At 41.3% G+C, this 23,714-nt stretch overlaps 1 long non-coding RNA gene across 1 annotated transcript in view; it reads left to right on the top strand.

Moving 5' to 3' along the window:
* LOC134164195 (uncharacterized) overlaps nucleotides 1–10,987 on the top strand; it is a 67,517-nt gene extending 56,530 nt beyond the window's left edge. The window contains exon 4 of the long non-coding RNA XR_009965043.1: nucleotides 10,923–10,987. This is a non-coding gene — a long non-coding RNA (uncharacterized LOC134164195). The remainder of the gene's footprint in view (nucleotides 1–10,922) is intronic.
* Nucleotides 10,988–23,714: the final 12,727 nt, after the last annotated feature.

Genomic DNA, 23,714 nt, shown 5'->3' with positions numbered 1-23,714 from the left:
ACCCAGCCACCAGTGTGAAAACAGCATCATGGGGACAACCAGAAGAGCTGCTTCAGAGCTCTCTGGATTAACTTCCCTGAGATCTCAGAAGCACCAGTTCCAGATGTCTTCACAGTTCTCAAACCAAACTTTTCAGGACTGCTACTAGACTTAAAATTCTAGACAAATGTCACTGTCAGAGACAACAGGACTCACCTTTCTGTTTCCTTTCTTAGGCAATTTTATTGGTGAATGGAGGGGTCTCATTGTTTATGAGAGAAACACAGGAATATCAAGAAGGCAAAAGTTTCCTTGTTTTCCTTTCCAGTACTCCTCTTTATCTGAATGGAGGCAAAATGAGTTCACAACTGCTTGCCCTCTCAGTGGGACAACATCCCTGTGCCTTTCCCAAAGGATGATTTTTTGAGAGCACCAAAAGCCATGTTGTGGCAGAGCACTGGAGCAGCAGGAGAGGTTTGTCCTTGATCCTGCTGGCAGGCATGTGCCCCTGGACCCACACAGACCTGCACCAGTCCTGTCTGGGGTCAGAGAAGCACTGTGAAAATGGAGGATTCCTCAGCCAGTAGTCTTGTGTCAAGAGAGCTGCATTTTGTCATAGGCTGTCCTTAGCAGCTCAGACTAAGGGCAGCGTCTGTGTTTAGGAGTTGAAATCCCAGCTGATAAATGGGTGTGCAGAGATCTTAGGAAGAAAGAAGGTTCTGTGCATATGTCACTGTCAGTGTGTCACTGACTGACACCAAAAATTGTTTAAAACCACAATGAGCCAAATTTTCTCCCTTAGCCTGGCCTGAGGGATGGGAATGGAACTACCTCCACTCACTTAGAGGGGCACATTGCGCGGGTGGTGTCTCTTCTCCAGTCGGGAACAAAATCTGCAGGATTTGGGTCACTGCCGTTATTTACCTTTGGGTGTTGCAGAAGGATATTTTGATGCAACTACTTGCTCCACACTAGTTCTGTGCTTGAAATCTTAAAGCACTGCCATGCGTGTGTGGCATTTTTGGTGAATTGGTACATGTGTAGCTAGATGAAGAAATGTATAGCTAATAGCTTAGACTTCACTTGCTGGATAGGTCAGATTTGAAGCTGCAGGGACTGAAGTTTATGCTTGATTTGATGCACATGAATAAGCCAATTGAATTCAAAGTTCAGCATCTGTGCAAGGCTTCAAGACTGGGGACTTGCTTTGTAAAGAGGATGATTTCCCGTTGCATTGCTAGGAATTAGAGAAGACTTTCCTTTTGTTGTCTTATTCTAGTCTGAAAGAGAAACAGCTGCCGGAGAAATCTTAGGATGTGACCTGTTTCAAGAACCTCTCAAACAGTTTATGTTTGTAAGAGAAGTGAGAACTGAAAACCACCCTATCTTCTAGCATAAATATTTGGAAATATTGTTAATACATTATAGTAATGGGATAATTATTAAATGCTTTGGTATTTAGTGTCATATTATGGTGAAAATCACAAATAACAAATTAAAACACTTCTATTGTAATTGCTATGGTTCTAGAGGATACACATGGTTATGCAGCATTAATTTTAAAGACTTACATGAATTTTTAAGCTTAGCAGATACAAACCTTTGGAGAATAGCCAGTGTTCTTGCATGTGCTATATACACTCTAAGGAGTATTTAACTAAATCTTTTGGACCTTGGTTGGAAGTAATTAACATTTCTTCTAAACTTTCAATAATTCATACTTTCTTTTTCTTTCCAGTTACAGCTGCAGATTTGTTTAAAGTAAGCTCAAATGCTCTGTAGGTGCACGTGGCAGGGGGGAACATATGAAAATGATATACATGCTCCAGAATGTTGTAACATCTGAGAGTTAATAATCTACATGAACAACCAGTCGTGGATTGGACTGAATGACTACTAGGAGCACAACTGCCACTGAAGCCAGTAAAAGTCTGGTTTCTAAATCACATTCCAGGAAAGTGCTCCTTCATCGTGTTGTATCTATCCATTAAGAAGAGCAATTGGGGTTGCATGGGGGAAGGGCATCTTAGCTAGCTGGTGTAGCTTTAAGGGGCATTTTGGGGGTGGGATTTGATTTGGTGATCCTCCAGATAAATTGTCTTGTGTCTACTGCATTCACAGGTTGTCCCTTAGGCCTTCAGTGTCCTATTTCCCAGCCATGCCTTAAGTGAGGCTCATACACAATGGATTTTATTCTCTGATGTCTACAAGACCTAAAATAGTTGAATTTGGATGCTTATGGTGAGGCAGGAATGGAGAGGAAAAGAGAGAGCCTGGATTATTTTAAGATGATGGTGGGCTCTGAGCCCATGCAGATCTGGGGCTGTATGTTGACAGCTCTGGACTTGTGATGCATGTAAGAACTGATGCGTCAGGCTCACCTCACATGTGTGGATCAGTTGTGTTGTGGTGGTTGTCTGTCTCCCTGCTGCCTTTGATCTATGACCTAGACTGTTGATTAAAGAAAAGCAATATAGAATGGGGACTCAGAACCTGCGAAAAGCAGTCTGAGGGTCTTGCCCATATAGGGCCCAGCTCTCAGTACATTTAGATTCATGTTTGCTGTGACATAGGGAGCACTAAAATAGCCAGAGTTCCTTTGTGGACTAGCTTTTATCCCATGGCACAGGGTGATTTGCTATGGGAGAGATGGCTGGAGCCTCTGCAATGACTAATCAGGTGGTGCTGGCCTCTGGTAGAGTGCCTTGTGGGTGGGGTGACCTGAGGAGAAACTGACAATGGAAAGCTCCAGACACCCCAGGCAGGGGCTCTATGCTGGGGTGTCAGGAGCAGGCAAGCGCTGTGGGGGACATGACTGTCATGCCAAGGGCTCCCTGGGGAGGGGGTAGTGGGATACTTTAGAGTGTTGAGGGTTCCTCATGAGTGAGAAGTGCAGCAAGCTAAAAGATGCGCTGAAAATCTGAAAAACTCCGAGGAAAAGAGGCAGAAGAGGGGGAGGAAAATTCTTTGGGATCTGTAGTCTAGGTTTAGCTTTGGTATTAAACCAAAGTTTCCTGTTTCCTCAGAGATGTACCCTGAGGCAAGGGCCTAAAATAGACTTGGGTGTTTTCCAGGCTCTTTATAGTGTTGTGAGTACATATCACACTATTCCCCTTCAGGAACCTTACTGTTAAAGACAAAAGCCTATTATGTTCCTGTATTCCCTGACAATCAAAGTTTGTATTTCAGAAACAAACTCTTGGGGTTATAATCAAACAGCAACATTAATCTGCCCTGTTAGATGTGGGTAATTGATTGTACTAAGTAATTTTTTGTGGTCTGTTTTAAGGAAAACATGTGGTCCAGTCTTCAGCGAGTGGAACTGCTTTCTCTTACACTAGCTGAGTATCTCATGCATCTTCCCATCTTGGTTGCTTTTTTTAAGCCAAAACCCCACGGTAGTGACAGGAATTGTCCTCATTTATGATGCCATGTCCAAATTTTGAGCATGAATGCTTTTCGTGCGTTATCAGGTTATCAGGAACTGTATTTTGGTAAATAAGTGATGCAAGGTCTGTGACTTCTGTAGTTCTGTTAATTCATTGGGGAAATACAGCTGAAAGTTGGTGACAAATGTGTCTGCAGACGTTTTGCTGTTTCTGTATGTATAGTGCTGGTTAACATGGGATGAGCAGAAGAGCAGAATGGTTGTCCATTTCTGTTCTGGTATGTAGCTTAGCTGTGCAATCATGTACTTATACTGTGTTCAGTTTTGTTTTCTTTAAAGAGGCTTTAATAATGCAAGGCACCTTAAGAAAATATATAATTGTGTGCAATTTGCTACTTAAGAGTACACTGCTCTTCCCATTTGAACTGCTGCTACCTCCTGAAAGCAGGAGCGGAGACCGTGTCTTCTTTGAAAGTGTTTTTTCTCCTATGTGCAGAGTGGCAGAATGCATAAAGCTGGTCTTTGGGATATGCATATGCAAAGTGAAATCGTGTTGAAACCTATTTTGAAGGATATTTATTACGGATATTCTGTATACGGGTATTACTTCCTATTGTAGAACAGTTTCTTCAGCTTCCTCTAGCTGTTTCTCTGCAGGTAGGTCCTCCCCTTTTCTCCTTTGTTTCTGTAAGTGTGAAGCTGGGTTTTAGTTAGCATCAGCTACTAAGAAGGAGAAAAATGACTGCTATAGCTGAACCCAGGACAGCTCTAACTTGAATTGTTCTGGAAAGGTGTTTTATATGATGACCTCATGGGATAATCAAGGAGGGTGAGAAAAGTACTGAATCAATCTGTGTTTTAGCTTTAAATTCTCACAGTGTCCAATCTTTCTTTTAAAGGCACCACAAAATCAAAACTCTCATCAGTGTGCTGCAGATCATAGAGACTGTTTCACCTCATGCTATATGCAGCCTCCCATACCTATAGAGTATGTATGATTCCTTGATCTGCTGTTTCTGAATGTTGCTTGCTCCTGATGTTTGCAACTGTCTGCAAAAATATGTATGTTAGATGCTCTGAAAGCTGCAACCCCCCATCTTCTAAAAAAGCTGTGTGCTGTTCTCCTGAATGTTTAAACTGTACTTCTATCACCTTTACTTTATCCATGGATGCAAGATTATTCTGATGCATTTGACAAGAGCTGCAATTTAATCCAGTAAATCAGGCTACTGCAGGAAGCACAGCATGTCTATTAAGTGGTGTGTTTTGCTGTGGGTTTGCATTGGGTTCAAGGCAGAGATTTGAATCTTCAGGATATCAAATGGCCCAGGCATCCTAATCTCCAAGATTTTGTCTCTTCCCTTATGCTGCAGACCAAAGAGAGTCACCATTTGTTCCCAGCTCTGGGTCTCACGAAAGAGAAATATAACATAGTTAGAACATGCCTGTGCTGGAGTACCAGACTTGGGACAGCCTTTTTTTAATGAGACAACTTTCTTCCAGACTGTACTGTCCAATACAGTGCCACTTTAAATACGCCTGTAACGTAGTTGCTCAGTGGGCGAAGATGCTGGATTCAAAGAAGCCTATTTGTAAAAGGAGACATTTTGACTTTCAAATGTCATCCTTTCCTTTGTGTAAAATGGGAATGGTGGCATTTCTTGAACTTTCATTACCCTTGAGGTCAGATCTAATCTTAGAAAAAAATCTTGAGGACAATAGGGTTTGCTTTTTTCTAGCACATGTGGTTTAGGAGACCACTGTATTAGACTTCTGGGTTGAGGACAGCTCTTTGAGATAGCTGCCTTTGCTGGGTCATGATATGCAAGCTTCCTTGCTCAAGCATGCCAATTACAAATCAAACACTATCTCCTGCTGGAGATACACATGCTCCTCCAAATGGAGACAATTGCTCTCATGCTAATGAATGGCTGCAGCTAATTTGTGTGACTTTCTGATGAAGAGTCAAAACTGCAGTGACCCTGGTCATTGTGATCTGCTTTTTATATATACTGCTTTCTCCTCAAGTCTCAATTTTCTTTGCTAATTTACCACATCAAGGTGCAAAACTTGTGCCTTGCAATTTTTCAGTTTTGAAGACCACTAAAAACATTCTGGTCTACAAATGTTAAATTTCCAGTAAAAACTCAGTACCCTCCTGAAGTGGCAACTTTTATGGTGAAAAACCACAAACCCATTTGACCGGGCCAGATGCTTTCATCTCCTCAGTTCAGCTGAGTAAATGATTCCTATGGTTCACTCCCACCCCCTTCCACTGCTTTATTTACTAACACACTAGTAAGATCCAAGATAGAGGGGTTAAAAGCTGGTTTCTCTGCTCTTTCTTAACTTTCTTTGAGGACATGACCCTTTCACATAAATGTGTTTTGCTTTCCCAAATTCTAGTCCCATTGTGGAGTGTATGGAGGCAGCAAATAAATGATACTTAAAAATGACATAATTACATTTTCAGTAAATATGAAATTATCTTGCTAGTGTTGTAATAAAAAGCCTGTCCGCCACCCACTCCCGGGAGAAAAGGCAAACCAACAGTGGATCAAATACTGACAAAATCCCAATAGTAAACAGTGTGAGTAATTAATGCTTTTGGTATCTGCTGAGACAGTAAAACCTTGTATTGGCTTTGTAGAGCGTGTCTGTACTAGAAATCCATCCCTGCTTCCTTTTGGATTTTGGCAATGCAAATTCTTGCAGCAATGCAAGTGTTTTGTATCAGAGGTGACCATGTCCACTGAAGGAGGGAGGAGGGTGGCTACAAACTGGATCCAGATCTATGTTAACTCTTTTTGAGGAGAAGGTAACAAGCATGGGAAAAAGGTGATTCTGGGGATGCCTGGGAAGAAGGAGGAGTGGTGAAGTGCCTGGAAAAGTTGCTGTCTTACAGTTTCCCTTGATGTCCAGGCACTTGAAACTCCTCAGCTGGGGTGGGACAGAGTGCTGGAAAATACAGAGAACAGCCCCACTTTGAGTGCTGTTGCATGGATGGCAAAATGCATTTATTTGGTCTCATTCATGTGTCCTGTGAATAGTGATGGCGGGTGAGCAGTAGGATGAAGAGCAGAGCAGCTGCCCTGGCTTTCTGTACCTTGGAGGAAATTTGATTTGCCCTTTCATAGTGGTACTTACCACCAGGAACTCTCCTTTGGTCTTCTGTGGAGTTTTGCCATCCCTTAATTGTGCTTGAGACAAGAAGGGACAGGCTTTTATTACGGGTGAATTGTCTGTTGTCTGTGGACCTTCCACTGCTGGCCTGTCCCTAGCTGTAAGGCTTTTGGACAACAGCATCTGCTCCCAGAACTAGCACTGGGGAGAGGGCCAGGGTCACACTTGGGGTGTCCATTGGAATTGTGCCATGCCCATTTACTTTCAGAAAAAAAAACTAAATCTAGAAAGAGGAACAGTTTTCATGGATATGTGAACAAGCAGGAAAATGCTAGTCTCATGTATCCTATTGAACTGATGGAGGGAATACTAGCTAGTTAAAAAAAGCCACAGTCATGAGTACTTATGTAGAATAAAAAGAGCCATATACAGTAATGTCAAAGCAGCAAGAATGCAATTTTAATATAAGCTATTGCCAGTATGATGTGAAATTAATTTTTTTGTTGTTATATTAGGTGCCAAAGAATCCAAGGTCTCAGCCAGAGAACAGCCTGTTTGGTTTATATTTTTTCTTTTACAGAATTTGAAAAGAGAATGTTGTTCTGTTGGCATTAGAACAGCACAGGAAGAGTAATAAGTGATTTGAGATGCTCTATAGGCCAGTACTCAGTGTTTCTCACTTACATAGACCGACATGTTTACTCTTAAGTTTCTGATTAATTATAATAATATTAGAGTTACATTCCATATCTTTCCCAAAAAAACCCAGTAAGTTATCAAAGGGAGCAAATGTGTCTATACACAGGCAATTCACTGCTGTTAGTGTCAGAGCACATGAGCTTATGTTATGGGTTTACACTCTCAGCAGTGCTGAAAGGCATCGTAAAGGTAGAGGTTCAAGGCTCAGCAGCTAGGACTAGCAAACCCTGAGCAGATGACGCACTGGCCAAAGTGGAACAAAAACTTGCATTAAATGAAGTTGTAAGACTTTTGGCCCTTTGAATGTGGTGCTATGTGGTACTGAAGAAGACAGGTAGACTGAATAAACCAGCAACTTTCTCATGAAGCAAGAGCTTTCTCCAGGCTCTCCTTTATCTCCTCCCTCTGCTCTCTTTCTCCTTCTCTGGCTTGAAAGGAAAAAATGGTGTTTTCTCCTCCCTGAGCTAGCTGGAAAAACCATAGCACATTAGTAGTCCTGGGATGTGGCGGTGGTGGAAGTAGAAGTTTCCTCTGGGCTGAGGTGCTGGAGACATTGTGCTAGCAAACCCAGATGACGCTAAGAGGAACGACCCTCTTCAGAGTCCTAGCGGACTTGCATTGCATCTTAAATGCATGCCTGGTAATGAATGTGCTGTGGAGGAGACTTGAACATCTGGTCACTTAATTCTAGTATTTCTTAGTTTATAAGGATATGAAAACTTGAACATGATATTTGAGATAAAGTTACCAATCTGATAAGACCGTTGTTCCCCATGAGTGAGCATTGTTCTTGTGAACACGGGATAGAACTATTACTGCATCAGCTATGCCTGTAGCTCATTAGCAATGTACATTTCTGAGCTGGAAATCTACTTCATTTATGACTTTAAACTTGGTGTGTGAGTGTCCCAAACTCTCTGCTGCTGCCTCTCAGAAAATTGCAGAAGTACTACATATTGAGGAAAGACCTTTTCCCACAAATATTCTGTATATGAATTTTGAAGAGCAGATGACTTCTTATTTTAAGAGTCAAAACCTTTGGCAGACAAACTATTTCATGTGTTAATGTCTGGTGTATGAATGTGCTTTCTGGGGTGCCATTTCCCTGTGAGGGCAGAGTTGAAAAAAAAGGCAGGTTTTCTCCAGTGTGGTCAGTACCAACTTGCATCTCAGCTGAGAAAACCTCTCAAAGTCTTCACAGAACTTGAAAACAAATTAGACTGATGCCACAATAAATGTCTGCTTTTGAAGACTCTTCTAATGAGAAGAGGATGACCCTTCTAAAGAACATTAGCAGCACTAACTCCTGGTGGTCCTGACCAAGGAAACAACATCCACCCAATGTCTACTTTTATTTGTCTTTAAAAGCAGACCAAATGCATGGTAGTCCTGCTTTTATTTAAAACTGCCTCCCTGCCTATCTGTCAGCTGGGATGTAGCCTATGTTTTCAGGAAGATGACATGATGCCAGCACTTTAACTGTGACCAAAGCCAGTATGCATTTGTCTGTGGGATGCTGGCAGGTGCCCTAAGGAGATGCCATGTTTTCAGGCAGGTGAGGCTGCTTGAGGTACTTACCGTGACTTGCCCTATTGCAAGGTCCCAAGACAGCACTGAGGTTACTCACTTACCAGCCTCTGTCTCCTGTGTGCTGGTGGCATGTCTCTCCAGCTCGTGGTCAGTGAGGGTGGCAGCAATAGCCTGAGAGAAGCTCTTTGATCTCTTTGTTCTTCCAGCAGACATCCCAAGGCATCTTGTTACCTATATGAGCCTTGAGGCCTAAATGAGACAGGTGCTTGCTGTGGAAGGAAGCCCTTTAAGGCAAAAGGTGCATGGTATGGGGGTTTGGCTCAAAATCCCCTCTCTTGCTGGCTGTGGGCCGGCTTCCTGTAGTTCTGTCCAGCTTTCCAGCATGGCCAGCAGCCCCTCCTGCCTGCCAGCAGGGATGGAGGGAGGACACCCCGCTGGTGTCCCTGGTGGAGCAAGGTGAACTCATGATGGGTTTGAAGGAGGAGCACTTAAATGCACAAAGGATTAAAAGTTAGCCATGTGATTCTGTGGGGGCCTGAAGAGACATCAGCCCTGAACTGTCTCCTTAAGCTGATGCTCTCAGGTTTTTTATTCTTTCTGTGAAACGCAAAGAAATAGGGAAATTAAGGTTTACCGTGGCAGTTTGGAGTCAGATGAGCGCCATCATCCTGGGACACGCAACCAAGCTGTTGGCCCTTATTTCTGCAGTTATTACCCCTAAGAATGCAGTGTTTAATTCCTTCCCCCCTTTTCTATCCTTTTTTCTTTATTGTTTTCTCTTGGAGACTAAAGGGTTGTTCATTAATGCTTACCAAGATCCTGAGTGTTCTTGGAGAAAAGTCCTTTGGAAAGTGCCACATTAGATAATCATGTGTGTGTTTTGTTTTTAAGTTGCCGCATAGTGCCATGCTTGCTCAAATACTGCGCAGCCAGACAAGAATGTCAGCCATGGGAGGAGCCTTTTGCATCAGTAAATTTTATCTGAAGAAAAGCTACTGTTTTCAGGGCAGAAAAGCATGTTATTCCTCCATCTTCGTCCCATAACAAAATTACAGACAACTAGAAAAGAGAATCCTGTTAATCAGAATAGTCAATTGGGGAATCAGTAGCTCTGATTTTAAACACTATTTGTAATTTGCTTTAGGGTCTGTAGCCTAATTCTTTCCTTTGAGTTAATTAAAATACATTTGGATGTGACAGACATTTCCAAACCTTCCTGCAATCCAGGAGGAAGAGCAGGTTTTTTGTCATCCTCCATCAAATATGAGGCTCTGAACACAGAAGAATTTCACTACAATGCTGCAAGGTTGTTTACCTTAGCTCCTTCACAAAAGATAATCCAACAAATTACATTAATTATAAACCAATATGTTCTGTTCAATTCCCACATGAGCCAAACCTGGGTATGAGCATCTGCTCTTATTTTCTGAGCTGGGTTTTGAGGACAAGACTCACAACAATGCTCAATCCATAATTAACAGAAAAATTAAAGATGCAACATCCCTTGCATCCTGCTTTTTGAAGCAGCATGTTTAAAAATATACATGCACTGTCCTGGCAGTTTTTATTCAACATAAAAGAAACAATACTCTATTGTTACCCTGGTGTGTTTTTGTTTGTTTAAAATATTTACATTTATGTTAGGCTTAAAATAAACATGTAAATACTTTCCATAAGAAAAAAAAAGAGATTCATAATTCCCTCTTGTGCTACATTTTTTTCTTTTCAATTGTTTCTCTCCCTCCCCCCAAAGATGACCTCTTTTCATAAAATGTGGTTTATTCTGCATTAAGCATATTGTTTTCTTTATGAAAAAAGGACTGGTTGGGCTTCTTTTCATTTTATTTTTTTAAGTGGCATATTTTTTCAGTTTCATTTCATAACAGGAAACAAAAGAGAACGTGATTGTTTGACCTGGTTACCAAAGAAATATTTGGCTAATAAAAATCCCATTAGCATGATGCCAAGTTCTGCTAGTTGTTTATGGTAAGCATGCCTACACAATTATGCTCCATTTCCATGTTGAAGGAGTGGAGGGAAGAGAGCTTTTGTGGTTTAGGCACTAGGCTGGCACTTGAGATAAGAGATCAGTTCCCAGCTGTGCAGCAGACTGACTTCGAACAGACAGCAAATTTCCATGGCTTACTATTGCAGAAGGGATTAATAACACTTCTTTCCCCCATCTTCCATCTTGTTCCTGTAGGAAACTGAACTCTTGAAGGCTGCTTGCCCTAGTGTGCAGCACTTGGTCTGCTGTGGGGCCCTACCAAGCAGGATAGCTGCGTTGCCTTTACCTGAGACTCCTGTAGGAGCAGAACTAACTTCCTAACTCACTGTGCTTAACAGAGCTCATGCAACATAAAAGGAATAAAAAATTATATGGTTGCTACTATCCATTCCTATTTCAGGGAGGAAGATCTGAATTTCTTGATAGTGAAGGTCTTTCCCTTGTTCCCCCTATCCCTCGGGTTTGCCCATGGGCACGTCTGATGGTGCTGACAGCCCCATGGCTCCTAGCTGCTGTCAAGCAGCCTGTAGGCCTGCCCTAGATGTGGTCTTGCCCATCCTGCCAGGAGATGTCCTTGCTGGAACCCCTCTGCTGCTGCTGGAGACAAGGATATGGTTGCTGTCCCATTGTAGTCACACTTCTCATACCACTGTGCTGTGCAGCAGCCTCTGTAGGCTTGCTGGGTTTCCTGCATTTCACGCAAGTCTTGTTTTAATGATTAAGTAATTGACAAGGAAACAATAGAAATTTATTAACTACAGGAGTGAAAAAATAACATGGAAAAGCTGAACATGTTGGGAAACACTTCTGCAAGGAGAATGAGGGGGACAGCTTCTTTGAAAGCCAAGACATGTAGCCCCTGGAAGCTCAGAGATGTTGCCTCTGCTGCCCGAGGCTTTTATTCCCCTGGGATGTGCAGCATGGATTTAGCTGTGAACATCCTGCAGAGAGCAGGATGTGGTGAACCATAGGCTCTGTGGGCTCCTTGCTTGGCAGCACAGTGGGAGCTCATGGGGCAGTCCAAGGAAGGACTGCAGGAGCTTTTCTGGAGTCAGTGATTGGTACAGAGGATTTTTCATGTTTAGCCTTGCTGGTAGAAAGGTCATGAGCCTGGGTGTAATGGTCAGGAATTTCAGTTCCTGCTAAACACTCAAATTCTCCAGGCTTGTTATCCCAGTGTTCTTGGTGTTTGTTTGAAAAACGGGGAAACTTCTAGCCCTTCCAGTTAAGAGGGTGTAAGCTCAGTGTGAAGAAGCAGGAATAAATCCTTCAAGTGTTAAATGTTACGATGGCTGGTGAGCTCTGCTGCTGGACACAGAGGTACCATGAGTTACAGATATGTGGGAATGGAGGGTGCTGCTGCCCACAGGAGGGGGACCAGGCCTGATGGGACATGCAACCAGGGAGTTGCCTACCTCTCTTCTGCAGGGCCAAGGAAGGAACGCTGGTGTGGGGCAAAGACCGTTGTGTCTGGGCCAGCTGCTCCTGTGTGGCCCATACCACTCACAGATAGGGCTTGCTCAAGCTGCCCCTAATGGCTGAGTGGTGGCCCTGGGCTTGGGTCTTCAGGCACAATTTGCTTTAGCCAACATCTGTATCTTCCTGGTCTATAAATAGGTAACTATAATGTCCTCAGCAAGAGGACATTAGTTTTCAATTTCAGTCAAAGGCACATCTCAACCTTCCTCCAAATTAAAAAAGTAATCAAAAGGCAGCTCTTGGTGTCTCTCAAGTCTTTAATCATTTACCCTCCCACTTCAACAGTGCTCCTTGAGTTCTGGGACACATGCATGCCAAAACCTCTTCCTTTGCTGGGAGCATGAAGTTTTCAGCTGCGCAGTTTGCAGAGCGCACTTGAGGAAAAGCCTTCTGCTTTCACTATTGCTCTTGAGGAGAAGGATGTGTGTTCACTGCACAGCTAAGGCATGTGCTGTGCAGCAGCCCTTGCTTGGTAGGACTCCGAAAATGACTTCAAAATGGTACAGTGTGAACGCTGCATGCCCAATGTGTGATATTAAAACATTTAGAACTGGATCAAATCAAACCCAGTTTTCACCACAAATGCGTAGAGGCTGTTCTTCTTGTTTGAAGACTCTTTTCTTGCCAAATTCCATCTTTCCACACTGAGATGCTTAAAAAAAGCCTTGTGTATGTATATATTTATATAGCTGAATGTTTTTTTGATCACATTTTATACAAAAATATTGCCTTTTGGCAGGGAGTCAGCTAGTAGGTGTTGGATTCAGAATGTATCGTAAAGTTACGAGTGACTGCAAATGACATTTACACCCAGTAAATCTGGTAGGGAAGTGTTAAGGTCGAAAAATCAAGGCCTCCAAAGCCAGGAAATTACATAAATAATAATTGCATTGAGCTCTCTGTGTGTCTGTGCATGCGTGTGCATTTATAATTGTAGTTATGTGACTGATTTAATTTTTTTCTTTAATTCCATGGGACCTGTCTCTTCTGTAGACTGAAAATCCACCTTACTTGCACCATGTGTTATTTTTTGCCACCAAAGCCCTATGGAGTTGTCTATACATGTCTGTGCTAGGAGTGGGTCAAGGCCATGAGACTGAAGTCAGAGGTACTCTTGCATGGAAACTCAGTTACCAAGCCTTGGGAAATGGGTGGCTACCCCTGGTGGGACAGATTGTATGGGGTCACAGGTGTGTGCTGGGTAGGGGGGACACCAAAGCCTGAGGCTTTTTCTGTCCCTCAGCCCCAGAAGCTGAAGGCAGCTGTAGATGGTATCTATGGATCTGTGAAGATACAGGCTCCTGGAGCTGCAAAAGAGACTGATGGCATCGTGGTGATGGGGAAGCATAGACATAGCTGGGGAGTAGGGTGTGAATAGGTGTAAGTTGCTCCTGTAGGACCAACAGATATCTGCAGAAGTTTCTGCAAAGCCTGCAGCTTGGATAAATAAATCTGTCTGGATTTCCCATGAATGCCTGTGCCCCAAGACAGAACACACTAGGGTTTCTCAGATAAAAGCTTCAAGAATTGCTGAAATGTAAGGAAAAGGTAGAGTATGGAGGGTGCACCCACTCTGAGGTCATGCCATCTGTGACCATCTGTGAAGGAAGTTTCATTTTTATTAAGTAACCTCCAAAGAAAGATATCCCTAACCTCCCATAGATGGCTTGTTCACATACCGAGCTACCTTTATTTTTGTTTCTTTCCTAATCATAATCAGAGTGACATTTGTTGTGAATCAAGGGAATTTCTTTCTGTGCTATTGCTAATATTGCTGGAGAGCAATTGCTCAGTCTTTTTCATAACCCCTTTTGGAAAAGCCTTATCATGTAATCTGTTGTTTCTAAACAAAAGTTTACAATGAAAGCTGTCACTTGGAGCAAAGGCTCAAAAAGCAAAGGCACATCTGTGTGTTATTTCATTGGTTCTGCATTGCAGAACCTTTTGGAACCCACCACAACTTGAAAGGAAAACCTTATAAAGGTTTTTTATATTATTGGATTTTAGTTATTTTCAGTTTTGGGATATTAGGTTTCTACATATTATAGTTGGCTTAAGCTTTCTTGTTTGCTTGAGGTTTTTTCCTCAGGATAATTTTTTTTTTTTTTAAATGGAATTCCTCTTTTTAATTCTTTCTATTTTAAAGCAATGTGTTCATTGCACTTGGATCATTATTTTGGAGTCGCTTCACTTACTGGAGGATTAAATGGCATTTCTACATGTGTAAGGAGTTTAACAAAATTGAGTCGCATTTATTGAATGATCTTGTTTTTATTTATCCATAAAGTGCACCAGGATATTACTCACTAAGGCTCAAGTCTGATTTTTATCTGAGGTCCTGGCCTGAGCAAGAGACAAAAACAAGAGCAAATTAACCAAGAACATCAGTAATAACTCTTTAAAATAAACTTGTAAAGTAAATTAAAACTGTGAGTGAAATGGAAGAAAACTAAAGGACAATGAGGGAAATCAAACCTCGCGGATCAGTAAGAGGAAAGTTGGTGATGGTGTGATTGAGAGTAGAATTAGCCCCATCTGCCAAGCGCCTCTGAGCAGTAGAAATGTCACCTGCCACCCGTTCCCCAGGAAGGCTTTAGGCCAGACTCTGACCTGTTTTTTACCCTGTGAAACACTGACTGCAGTCTGCACAGATACAAGTGAGAAACCCACCCAGTCAAATTCTTCTCTAAACATAAGTAAATAAAGGAGTACTGTTTCTGGTTTCTGTAAGCTCTGAAATGATGTTTGCCTCATGTGATTGTAACTTCCTTGTGGTGCTTGCTGGAGGTGCCAGTCTGACAGCCCTGGGCGTTGGGTCCCTTGCAGCTTTACCATGCTTTCACAATAACCACTCCTCCCCTCCAGCCAGTTACTTCGGTCCTCAGGGTCTCTGCTGAGACTGCCGTAGGCTGAGACCAGATTTAGTAATCTGAGTGAAATAGATGTGCACCACTGCAGTCTGGCAATGCAAACCTAGCTGTCCATAAAGCAGAGTGGCTTCTCCTGATTGTTCTCTGACAGGGTGCAGGTACAGTGATGGCTGCACTGCCTTGTAATCTGCAGCTTGTGGAAATCACTGTAGGGCTATTAAACACAATATATATGTCAGAGCAGTGTAGAGCTTGTTCTGGGTTATGTCTCTTGGCTTTGGAGGGTTTCAAATATGTTGCAGCCCTTACTCCCTTCAGGTACTTGCACTGAGCCTCTCAGAAGATGGAGAAGGGTTTGACTTTTGTGATGGCATTTGTACGGTATAATTCACGTGTGTAAATTAACTGCTCCAGCTCAGATACTAACACAGTGGAGAGCTTCTTTTTTACTACCAGCTTCTCCTGAAGCAGCCAGGCTGCCTGGGTTTGATGCCCATATGGAGAAGCTGGCTCCTGTGGTACCAGTGACTTCAGGAAAGTGCCATGTATTGCCCCTGAGGCTCAAAACGGCTCACCTAGGTCCTTATAGATGTGAACCCTCTGTGGGGCTGCTCTGCCATTGTTGATGTGTGTTTCTGGAAACCAGTGACTGCTTCAGTCATACTTAAGCTTTTTATCACTCTAAAATACACTGTGTCCCTTTTATCGCATTTAGAAAAATTAGTCTGTTCTAAACCAGCTGGCTGCTTTGAGGGTGTGCAAGTATGTGTATGACAGCACATGCTTTTACTTTTTAATGAACTATTTCCCCTGGCTTCATCTTACTTCCACAGTCTATTTTTGTTGTTATAATGACACTGGTCAGTGAAGCTCAGAGGAAATCAGTCATCAAAATGCATGGTGCTGAAGCAGTATTTCTGCTGTAGTGGGTATTCTGTTAATGCCTTTGGAGATTTCTTGCTGTTGTCACTGCTGCATCCATACCATAATGCAGAACTACCTAAATTGAACCAAGAGGCAAAATGTGGAGCTGTATAACTAGGTTACCTATGAAAAATTTCTTGGGACATTAATTTTCGCTCATGCTAGAACAGTCAAAGTGACCCCTAGTATGTTCTGTTGGGATGCCTGGCATCTGTTACCTTTCTCTAATGCACAGGATTTTCTTCCTTCATTTCCTTACTAGCAAAACTGGGCTGGAATATGTGAAACATTAACATTTGCAAAATATACACCACCACCAAAACAACAAGGTTTTGGAAATTAAGGTTCTTTTAATTGGTCACATACAGTTAGATCAGGGTTTAGACAAAAGGTCCCATATTGACAATCTAGAACTCTTTTTGAACGGCTATTTCATAACTTCTCTCTTTTGCTTTTCTCCTTCTGTGGATATCTCATTTCCATACTGTTTTACACTGTGTTTCTCCAAGTGTTTTCACATATTTAAACCTGGTCTATGATTGTAGCTCTGCAACAGATAGATCATATCAAACAAACTTGGTTTCTTAAACCCTACAGAAACGCTCACTATTATTTTCCAGCAAGCTCCTCCAGATCCTCTATTTCTGCAATGTCTCTAGGATATCCCACTTGCTTGTCCTGACTTCACTTGCTTCATCTCTTATCCTGGCTTGGTTCCTTTGCGTCTTTTTAGGAAGACCTGCATAAAAGCTCAGCCTGTGGGGGGAAAATAAGAATAAGCCCAGACAAAGTGAAATGCTGTAAACGTTTTGCTCAGCAGCCCAGGTGGTTTGAAGAGCCAGTTGTCTTTGGTTGCTACCCTCCTATAGTGGTTTTGTTTGCAGGTTTTTCAGCATTTATGCATCTGTATGCATAGCCCTAACTATAATAAATCTAATTGTTCTTAAATTTTCCCTTCAGAGGTTCTACCTCAGCCAGCTAGGATGCAAGCAAAAACCCAGTTTTCCAGTTCTTTAGAATAATCTCTACTGCTTATTCACAATTTTAACTTTTCATATTAGTTACACCATGGATATCTTCAGACAGCAGGGTAATAAAAGACCGTGTACCTGGCCTGAAGCCTATTGGGATGGACACAATGGACGCAATTAGTCTGTAATAACTTCCATGAAATAAAACATGTATTCAGAAGTTATTCTTTATCAAAGAGTACTGGTTCTTTCTTTCCTTCCTCTTTAAGGAATAACAGCAAGAATTTGTGAGAGCACAAATAGGAAGTCCTACTCATTTTGTTTTCTTTCTCTTTTTTTAAAGTTGATTATATTTTTACCTGAAACCAAATTTGTCAGCTTCAGATGCCTTGTTAACATAAAATTAAGACAACAACAACTTGTAAATTGTAAAATTTATGAAAATAAAAATGGATTAATATTTGATGAAGCTTCCATAAAAAGAGACTTAATTGTTCATATATTATTTATGAACTTTGGGGAACAATTTATCTTGTTTTTACCTTTCAGAACACCCCTCGAGAGCTGTGGTGCAGAGTAGGAAGGGCTTCTACCTTCTTCCTAGGGGCTCATCTTCTCCTTCTCCCATGGCCACGGGCAGGAAATGAGCCCTCCAGTACTGTCAGGGCACAGACCCCCCCCTTCCCACTGCAAATCTGCTCTTGAAGTGGGTTCAGGCCACATCAGGTACCAGGCTCTGTGTCAGAGAACCCAACCACATCTTCAGTGGGGTAGCATTGAATGTGACACAATTGTCCTGCCTTCATAAGCAAAATGTTGCTTGTCCCTGTGCCACTCCTCACTGAGGGCAGAGAGGGAGCCTCATGGGAGAACTTTGTGTAGCAGATGATGTAAATTGCAAAATCTGATAGAAATCTTCTAAGTAATTATTAGTTGGGTTCATGTGTCTGTGTATATTATATAGGCACTCTTCGTATAGTGTATGCAACTTACAAATGTTCTATGATTATGTTCCTTCTGTTCTTGGACACATAAAAGCCATTTTCCCCCTTCAGCTGCCCTGGTAATCTTTTTTTCTTTGTTTTTCCTCCTCCTTTCCATTGTCTATTCATGAATAAGAGATTTGGGTAGAAATGGTAGATGAAACCCCTCCTTTTCCTTGTGAAGTCAGGGAATGGAACTTGGCAATGACTGTCAATACAATAGAAAATGTCTCTGTGCTCCACGAGTAGAGGAGTACTTAAAGGGGCCTGTCATTAGAATGTTGTTGCAAGCAATAATGTAAGGTGTAAAAGTCACTTTGCCAGAGATCAACTTTTGATAAATATATTTTAATTTCATTATTGAGTTTTAAAGTGTAACAACAATTGTTGAATAGGTACGACTGAAAACATGTTAAATAGCCTTCAACTCTTCACATTTGTATTGAACATCATCTCCAGGAGTGACATTTCATGTTACCATGGAAACAAATTTGACATTTCAAAAATACATTTATTGCTGGGTCACCAAGATAGGAATTCTGAAAGAAAAAAAGGTCAGAATATTTGCCTGCCTCAGACATATTATACAGTTTGCTGTATTACTTTGGAGGAAAGAAATATGTGGTATCGTTGTAAAATAGCACGCTCCAGCTTGATCCAGTTTGAAAATATTTTGACAAGATGGTGGCAGTGTTACAGGTCAATAAAGTGTGTCTCAGTCTCTGAGATTTTGCAAAGTGATTAAAACTGTTTCTTGGATCAAGACCTTTTCTGGATCGGTTCATGTTCCTAGGACTTTCAGTCATGGTTTTCACAACCACAGTAGCTGTTCTCTACTTCATCATCTCCCCTTATAGAAAACACTTGAAAGATTGATGTAAAGATTTTATTTCATATTCAGGAAAAACACTGCTATCTTAATTGGAATTATGCCAAAGTGTTATCCCAGATAATGTATTTAATATAAAATAGGAAATTAAGGAATTGAGGGTAAGGTTTGGTACTGAAGGATGTGTGCCTGTATTTTAAAAAGAAGTATGTAATTTACTATTTTATTAAGATAGAACAAATGCTGTTGTTGAATGTCTTGGTGTAGTTCTGTAGTGATGTATTATAAAATCAAAAGGTAAAGTGAAAGCACTGATCATATAAAGTGAAATATTGCTTTTTCAAGGGATTTATCTTTTACATGGAGTAGTTGAAAGCTAATAAGGGTTGAGAGTAAGTTATGGCCTGCAGCAAGATCTTTGCCATTTGTACTAGTAAATAATATCTTTGAGCAAGGAAAACAGTGAGGGTTGCAGGAATGTGATTTTGGTAAAGTCCAACTCACTCAATGACACTGAGCAACTGCAGCGAGTATCTGCATGGAGAGGTGTGCACAAATCTGGCCTCCAGTGCTGACTTGGAGCTGGATTAGTCAGCTGTATTCTGTGAGCTCCGGATGCTCCTGTGCCATGTGGCACTCTTAGAAGGGCTTTTCAGCTTCCAGTCCAGAGCCGGCTTGTATCTCTCCAGCTTACAGCATAGCCAGGTCACTGGGCATCTGTCAATCCACTGTGGATATATATCCACAAAGGATCAACGTACATGTATTTCATTAGGTAAAGAAATAGTGTTAGGGTGGGGTCGCTCTGCTCTTCTTAGGTCTGTGCTTTTGCCACTTAGTCCCACGAGTACATTTTCTCAGCATCATGACAGGGAGAATTGCTTGACTCAAAGCCATCTCAGAAGCAGCATTAATTACCATGCCTAGCTGAATTGTCATTGTGGTGTGTGGGTACTGGGGAGGAGTACCTCCCATTAATATCAACGGACTAGTCCTCTGAGGAAATGCTCAAGGACCACACAGAAGACTGACCTACTTAGGTATTAACACTGCTGTTGCTAGACTGGTACCTGAGTTCAAATGCAGCAAGGCTTTCTTTTCTTCAAATACAACCATCCAATTTTTTTTTTATTTTTTTTTTTTTGGTAGAAGAGGAAAAAAATATCTGCATAAAAATCTGTCTCTGATCTCCAAGGGGGAGAACATCAGTGAACAAGAGGAATTTTTTATTGGCCTTTCATTTTTCTCTTTGCTTTCCTGGTGAATACAGTTTAGGCTGAGTTCTGCTCCTCTTTGCATCTGGACTTGCATTAAATAAGACTGGACCAGCAATTTGCTTATTCAGAGTAAAAAGTAATTGGAAAATATGTAATATAAATTAAAAAACATCCACTGGAGGTGCAGGGGATATATGTGGGTGTGTGTTACAGATAGGTTGTAATCAATATCAGACTCATGTTGAGCCTGTATTTTGCAGTGCAAGGGAATAAATCTTTGTTTTCTGCTGGTTCATTTTAAGTGCCTTGTGTCTGTTCAGAAAGCAAGGTGTTAAGTACTTGCAACAGCTGTGCAGGCAAACATGGTGGATTGCTACTTACATTCAGTTGTATCTTGTATGACCTTGGACATTAGAGACTGTTTACTGAGAGGGGATGCTGCCCAGGATGCCAAGGTTATCTGCTACCCTCTCTAATGGCTCCCTCACAGTTGGACTCATGGGGGAACTTCATTTCAAAACTGTTTCAAACAGAGTGTTGATGCTACTGAGGCAGGGAGGCTTCTGAGATTAGCGCTTATGTTCACGATGTTGAGCAAAGCCAAGTCAAACTTTGAACATAAAGACACTATTAATATAACTAAATAACTAAAGTTAATATTTTAAATAAAGCTCAAACTATCTGCAAAGCTAACAGGAATACTTTTGTGGTTTTGGCAGCGTTAAAGTAAGCTGTGACAGTCTGGTACAACTCCATCAGGTTCTCTGGAGCACTCCCAAGCTAAGTTTGGCTCATTCAGTTAGGTGTACATAGGACTGCAAACCCTAGTTATTAGCAGAATTGTAATCCGCTATACAATAATATGCAATGAAAATAGACAGAATGGAGTATAATCAGAGCCGGAATTCCCTCCTAGGCCCCTGACGCAAAAGGTGGCTCCTCACTCTCTGTCCCCTGCCTCTGCAGAACAAGGAGCTTTGACAAGTGAGCACACCCAGTGTCCTTTATGTAGGTGCTGCTGGGACTGCGAGCCTCTGTGGGAAGGACTTGTGCTCATGTAGGGACAGCCCTAAGTCAGTAGCTTTAGAGTAAGATGGTTTAAGCATCTAAACACATGTGTATGTACACTGGATACTTCACTCTGCTTTGCAGACACACATCCTATAATCTTGTGTGAGATATCAAACTCCCAGTTGACCTCTCAGTATGTTTGCTACTGCATTTCAGTATGAAGACATGCTTGCTACCATCTACTGTGACTTATCCTGAATTAATTCCAATTTGAATCAAAGTTGATCTTTAAGGGATAGGTTGGAAAGAAAGGCAGTCACATCATTTTCCCCTGCTCAGTTCCATGCTGTCTGGTGTTAACTAACCACATAGGTTAGGACTTTGTTTCTATTTCATGCCGGAGAGCTGGATTTGGAAAGCATCTTCAGTCAGGATGCCAGAGAGCACACAGCAATCCAGTAGCAGTTTCAGCTAGTGCAAAATCGTGGGTACTTCAGGGTCCTTCCTACTCTTGGCAATGCCCCTGCTTGTAAAGAGAGGAGGATGCTTGTCCTGCATCTTCACTATGAGAGTTTCTATGTGGGTGGTTGTCCACAGGGATGCTGTAAGTGTCTCTCTTAGAGTGGAAGATACCCCTCTTATGCCCAGAAGGTACAACTCACTTGTTTGTTGGTATTTGCACCCTGTTTACAAAGCAATCCAGGTTAGTCTCTCTTCCTTATTTATTGCTCTTTCACTGTTATCATCCACCTTCTTATCACTAATGACAGGCTTTCTCCCACTGAAAAGCAGTAGGGCTGAAAGCTGAGACACTGCTTGGGCACTCCTAGATCTTCTTTTCCATATTTTGTCATTTGTCAGCTTACCCTTCAGCACTGATATGTGCCGGGCTATTTTTTTGTTGTGCTAGTATCTTAACATGTCATGCTGTCCACTGCCTTTGTAGAAATACATATCTGTTTCCTCAGTACTATTACATTTATTGGCAACACTAATTTTATTTAGAGAAAAGATGTCAAATTAGTTTGAGGAGCTCTGTTTTTCATAAACCTTTGCTGCTAAGTATTAGTTATATTACCTTCCTTTAATTTTTAATTTATTGAATCTCGTACATGCTCTTCCATTATTCTACTTGGGACAGTTCTCTGTTCTGTAAGTCACTATTGGCTTGGGCCATTCTATTTCTCTTCCCAAAGCATTGTCTCAGCATTAGTTTTGTTTCATTGATCTGGTTTTATCCCCAAATCCGAAAGTTATTGAAAATCATCCTTAGTTATTCAGAGAGCCCTGATCTTTAATTTTAGAATTCAGGGGTGAGAATTTCTGAGATTAACTTGATCTAAAAAATTTAACCTGATCAGCTGCTTGATCCCCACCCCCCAAATTTAAGTGTGTATTTGCTAGTTGTTTTCTGTGTTAATACTGACAAGTCTGCCTACTATCTCCAGCTGTGTATTTATCAAATTTCTACAGTTGTTAGGTTTTGATTTATAGTTATTGCTATATGGTTTTTCATCTCCTTACATTTCTATATTGGTGTGTGTTTAATTTATTCTGGTTGCTCTGACTTCCCCTGAGCCAGGTTGAGTTCCTAGCCAATGTGGCCTTTTTTTTCTTGATTGTGGCTTTTGGGCATCTAGTAATATGCTGTTAAGTAGCTCCCAGTTATCATTCATGTTTTTCTATTTAAATTCTTTTTCCTAAATGATTCGGTCCATAATTGTTTTCAGATTTGTAAAACTGCCTTTGTAAACTATGTGTATAACTTACTAGTTTGGGCTTTATTCTGTTTGCATATAAATGTAATCAAGTCATAGTCACTTGTATGTAAGCTACCACTAATTTTTAGTTCTGTGATCAGTTTTTCTTTATCTGTCAAAATGAGGAAATTCTATACCAGAATTCTATACCAGAATTCCCTGATGCTGGATTCAGTCTTTATTGAGTTAGGAATTGTCAGCTATAAGTTTTGGAAATTCTTAGGATACTTCATTACACAAGACCTCTAGTGTGTCACTCAGGTTGTTCTTCATAGTAGTATAATATATGTGGATGTGTACACAAGCACACAGGTGTGTATATATATGTATGCATATAATTTGTCTTTTCCTAAAACTATAAATTATTGAAAGATCTTAGATTAAATTTAAAAAAACCTCCAACAACTAGAATTTAATTTCTGCTTTGTTTCTAGGTTCATCTTGGTTTCGTAAGGATTGTAAGGGTTTTGAAGAGCTACTCATAATCTGTGAAAATTCAGAAATGCTCCAACCTCTTTGTGGCTTGTCATACACATGGGTAACACTGGTTCAATTTCATCATTTACCATTGGTTAATTCTTATTCATGTCTCCCTCAAAGCAAACCAAACAAACCCCTACCCCTCATCCCTCCAAAAGAAACCCCAACAAAAAACCTCAACAAAATACCCAACCACAAACCAAAATCCCAAACACTCTCTGCAGCCCAGCTAGTGCGTGAACCCTTCAAGGGTGCCAGCAGAAACTATCAGTGCCTATGACTGCTCTTAGGCTCTGCATAACAACAGTTGTCACCATCAGACAGCATCCCATCCAATGGGTCAGAGATTGTTTCTTGAAGCTGCTTGGCAAACATGTCTGTATAATACTCAAGCTCCAGATGACTCTCAAATAGAAGCTCTGTTCATAAATTGAGTTGCATAGGAAAAAAAATAAAATCCCAG

The sequence above is a fragment of the Pezoporus occidentalis genome, unplaced genomic scaffold, assembly GCF_034315485.1.
Source record: "Pezoporus occidentalis ecotype Australia unplaced genomic scaffold, CSIRO_AGI_Poc_V1 ctg213, whole genome shotgun sequence".
NCBI classification, from domain to species: Eukaryota; Metazoa; Chordata; class Aves; order Psittaciformes; family Psittacidae; genus Pezoporus; species Pezoporus occidentalis.
This window is presented reverse-complemented; position numbering and strand designations above follow the sequence as displayed.